This window comes from Anopheles aquasalis, chromosome 2 (assembly GCF_943734665.1).
Source record: "Anopheles aquasalis chromosome 2, idAnoAquaMG_Q_19, whole genome shotgun sequence".
Taxonomy (NCBI): Eukaryota; Metazoa; Arthropoda; class Insecta; order Diptera; family Culicidae; genus Anopheles; species Anopheles aquasalis.
In genome coordinates, this window is record NC_064877.1 from 77385647 (window position 1) to 77390646 (window position 5000).

The window sequence follows — 5000 nt, forward strand, 5'->3', positions numbered from 1 at the left end:
TAAGCACCACAGCACCAACACACCCGTGTGGCTTGGGAGAAATATGTGGCCTCCTAAATGCCGTATCCTTCCGGGTAGACGATGTACTACCGTGCTACGCTTGGTAGTAGGAAGCCGCTCGACATACATTATGTCCGATTGCGCTCTATGGTTATCCTGTTGCAAGGATTAAATGAGAAATGGATTATCCAGCGATTGGGCCTCTCTCTAGCCCGGAGGCAGCTAGTACCGGCGGTCTAGACCTGGCGGCCTGCTGGAGTACCATTCCGCCACGGAATGTCTCGCACGAGAAGCCACACCATCCGTCTATTGATGCCTGAGCAAATAACAACAACTTTCCCAATTAAACTTTTCGTGAGCGGCCGCCATCACCTCTTTGCACTCCTCGTTCATCGCCATCGCCTTGGGATGCATTCGTCAGACGCTAGGTAGAATCCTCACGGAACTCACGGAGCATGTCTCTCGATGTGTGGCTGCTTTGTGCCTCCTTTGGTCAAACCATAAACGGTACTCTGCTTGTTGGTTAGCCCCCGGCTGGATTGGAATCGGACACATGATAAATGTTCATCAGACACGCGGTAACCAGGGCCCGGTGGTGGTTTCTCCTCTGACCCAGCGCGCCACACCATCACCTGACCGCAACGCAGGTCCTGGAATCGAAAAGTCAATGTGTGTCCATTCTATGCTAACCTGTGGCAGACGAAAGGATAGCAATAGCAGTGTGTAAATATTCATTTTCCATTTTCAAATAAAACACACACAGCCCCTCCTCCTTCTTCATTCACGTGAGTAGTGAATGGAGTACCGGTGCGGACACTACCAAGGCTTTCCGATGCTTCCCCGAGAGAGAGAGAGAGAGAGAGAGAGAGAGAGAGAGAGAGAGGTAATATGAATCTATTTATTTCTCATTTTTCCAACGATTCTCGGGGCGCTGCTTTTTGTGTTTAAACTTGAAAGTGAACGTCTTCGCAGTCATCGGTGCTGCCTTTTACAAGGAGTTTCTTCTTGTTAGGACGACCGGTGACTGTATTTGAAAAGTGGACGAAGAGGGAAAGCAACGCAAAAAAAACTTTGAAACGGACAGGAACACGAGCCCCTTGTACAGGATACACGGCGGTTGGGTGCTTGTGCGCGAGCGTAGTGGTCCGGAAATTTGAAGAATTCAATTATCAGTGTCACTTTCCTTCCTGTAGTGGCCACGCGAGGGTAGAGCCAGCAGCAAAAAAAAAGCATCGGCATCGAGCAAAGATTGATGAGTAGCGAGAACGCGAGAGGGATGCGCGGCTGGATAGGGCTGCGTGTTCTCCGGAACCGGCGACGGAAATGAAGTAACCGATAACCGACGACCGACATCACCATTCATTTTCCACAAGAAGCGGGAAAGTTTCGCCTTGAACTGGGGACGGCCAGACTTTAACGTCAAAGCATTTCAATTAACTAGGTTTGCGCGGTTCTGCTTCTTTTTTCCTTTGCCTTAAAGACGTCTATGGCTCGTTATTATTAGTGTATCTTAACTTTACAAAGTTCCGATGTTTCTGCAGCGCGGCTTGAATGCGGAATATGGTAATGTGTTTGAGCATTACAACATTACGGTCTGCCACTCCTGAGCGTGGCAAACGAAGCACACACAACAGCTAGAACGAACTCTTCCCATGGCCTCAATCCTTCGGTAGAATAACATTTTTCGCCTAGAACTTGCCAAGAAACTGGGAAAAAAGAACCAAAGGGCAATGAAAAATTCAGTTGGAAATGATTTTCTTTCATTAAATTTAATTTTAATAATTAAGGACCCTGATGATGCCCGAGCGGAGCGAAACAAAACCTCCAGTTTTGGTCGAGCAAGACCACCGCCGACCTCCGTTGCCACCGTTGGTGGTAAGCTCGTCCTTTTTTGTAGATTGGTTTCTGAATGTTGCATTTATTCAGATGAAACCTTTTCGCTGGCCTGGCATCCTTTCCGTTTTGCTCCGTGGACGGGGTGAACCGAGACCGCAACAACAATTCCTACCACCGGAGAACCAAGGATTCCAGCTGCGAGCGCGTGCTGGGCTATTATATTTGGGCCGTGACCCCGCGGCCAAGGATCACGGGTTGCATTTAGTACCAGACTAGCCCGCCCGCCAGCCATCCGGCCAGCCAGCCTTTGGTAGGGCTTTTTCGGAAGATAAAAATCGCATGTTTATTAGTGCGAATTGGTTGTGGTATGCAGTTTTTACGGCCCAGGCATTTTCGTTTGCTAATTTCACTTAAAACGACCCGGGCGCCAGGGCTTATGCCCCTGCGGCCGAGGCATGCTGGAAGCGAGCAAAAAAGGTCGAGAATTTGGTCGGATTGTTGCCCTAATTCAATTATGCCGGAATACTCTTACTTGCCGCGTTCTATCCGGACACGATCGTGCGAAAGAACGAAAAGTGCCCGAAGGGCAGAGCGAGACCAACGGATTTGCAGCCGGTTTATGCGGTGTGCGTGGCGCCAAAGAGGCGATTCTGGATAATTGCACGAAAAGTGAGGTTAGAGCTCGCCAAAACATCAGCGTGGTAGTGTTGGTAACACATGCTGAGATGAAATGACAGAAAAAACCAAGAACGCTCTGTCTTGGGATGCTGCCGAACTGGGAACAAGTGTTGCAATTTTGTGTTTACGTGTTTAGATTTTGCTGTTATCTGTTCAAAATGTTTGGATTTAAAAGCAATTATGCTGCAGAAACGCGTACAGTTGGAGTGTGCGAATGGTGCTACATCAGATCCGTTTATCAAATCCTCTATCAGAACATCGCCTGTGAAGCCGGCATCGATTGCGATTGCTGCGGCCTGAAAAGTACGACGAAAGGTTAACATCCTTTCCCGTGAGCAAACAAAACAATCATTCCATTTAATTCCTTTTTTCCTCTTTTAGGTAAGTGAACAAAAAGGAATCATGATGTTAGTGAGTGGCTCTGGCATGCACCGTCAGGCAGGTCCAGGTGCAGGTGAAATGGATCGAACGCTACTTCGATTCGTTGAACCATTTCAACATCTACCGGCTCATGCTTTCAACCAAAATGTCACTCAACCCCCCCGAAGCCCTTTGGCTAAATGTGGATAATCTGTTGGGCCGTTTGTGTTCCGAACCTCCGACGCGAGGGGTGCACCGCCTGGATAGCATAAAACCGTTTTCACCGCCCGCACTCATCGTGCAGCGCGAGTGCCTAGCATTTCCGTGGAACCGGTTCGGTGGAATTGTTTTAGATTTTTGCCGGCAACATATCAAACCCGGGTTTCCCGGACGAAACTGGTGGATTTTCCAATTTGCGTCCCCCACGGTGGTGCCCTCATTGCTGCCGCTGCTGGCGCCGGGCTGTGCCGGACGGAACATGGCGGCATACACAACATGCTGGAAACAATTTATGAACGTGTACTGCATATAAACAATTTCTCACATCCTGCAACCCTGTCCTTCGAGGGGCCGTACCGACCGGAAGCACACGGTGCGCGGTGCGCGCGGAATATCCCCCAGGTTCACAATTATTGTTCCATTCGGTCGCTGTCGGCCAAGAAGCAGAAGGGTTTTTGTATGTGGCGGCGGATTGCATCGTTAAAACTTGTCGAACGCCAGAAGCTGCTCACGCTAAACTAACAAAACTCCGCATGCACAATCGGGTCCAGAGGACATAAAGAGAAAGAGAGCGAGAACGCGAGTGAGTGTTGTAACTTGTGCACAAGTGTCCGGCAACATAAAACACGGAAAAATAATCGTAGCACCGTAGTGCCACTGCTTCCGCTGTCCGGAGCTAAGCGGGAATGCTTGGGGTCTGGCAATGAGAGGTATTTTATAGGATGCTTTATAAACTGAAGCGCGCCATCAAAAGCTTAGTTGCACAAGGAGAGAGAGATAGAGAAGGAAGGGGGTAGTGCACGTTGTGGACCACGGTCAGCACCGACGATGCTTTATGGTATCGAGAAAGCCGAGGTGCAATTCCGGACGGAGCCCGAGAGGTGCTCATGTTCGATCCGAGCTGGACTTTGAGTCGCGCTTGCCATTTTTAACCTGCCCAATTTTTTAGAATAAAAATCGTGGCCCCAAAGCAGTAGCAGCAGCAGCAGGATTGTACCGACTACTGGTAGTACTGCAGAGGCAGTAACTAGTTTTTGATTATGGCTTTCCAACTTTTTGTGCCTGCCCGAAGGTTTCGTGCTGCAAATTTGTGTCGTGAACCGATGGTACGAGGGAGAGTGTTGTGGAAACTAGTTTTTCACGATATCGCTGGGACGCAGAGTTTGATTAAAATGCTGCAACGCGCCTGCTGCTGCTGCTCTGTGGCACCTGATCCGAGCACTCTGTTGTTTAGTGACACATGGATATGCAAAAAGGGCTAATGCTTTTTTGGGGAAAGGAAGCTAGCGACAGGGCGCATAAAGTGTGTTTAAAGGAGTATACTCTACAAGTACGGTTATTGACTTTCATGGTAAGCTACTAAAAGGACTTTAAACTCCGATTGCGAATTACCATTAAACATTCTTCACGTTGACTAATTAAAAAACAAAAACTTTACCTTCTTCCCAGCACTCAGAAGACTCGGTCGGTTTGCGCATTTCCAACGGACGGACGGTGGCGGGTGTCGATTTGTGTGGTGACTTCAAAATTGAATTTAACGATCTAGAACCAAATGGGGGGAACGCTGGGATGGAAATCGAATTTTGCTTAACCCGCCACAAATCGCCGAAACTCACCGAGTGCTGCTGGTGGCGCCAAAGACGGACCTGCTGCTTGACGAAGCGGTAAAAGATTTATTGGGTGTAAAATTGTCATTTGCATCTGATGCTTCTCTTCTCCGAAGGCAGCCGCAGCAGCAGCACCACCACCACTAGTAGCCGTAACAGGGTTTTTTGGTCGTCGCCACAAAACGGTCCCGATTCGGTCGGATCGATTCAGTCAGTTCGAAGCTCGAAGCTCGAACTTCTTCTTCTGTACGATTGTGTTCTTGGCTTGGAAGCGTTGCGTGGTCTAAGTTTTCTTTAGAT

General features: G+C 48.9%; 1 protein-coding gene across 5 annotated transcripts in view; it reads left to right on the top strand.

The window, feature by feature from the left end:
- LOC126581410 (CUGBP Elav-like family member 2) overlaps positions 1–5000 on the top strand; it is a 218982-nt gene that overhangs the window by 146797 nt on the left and 67185 nt on the right. The gene's annotated exons all lie outside the window — the stretch shown is intronic.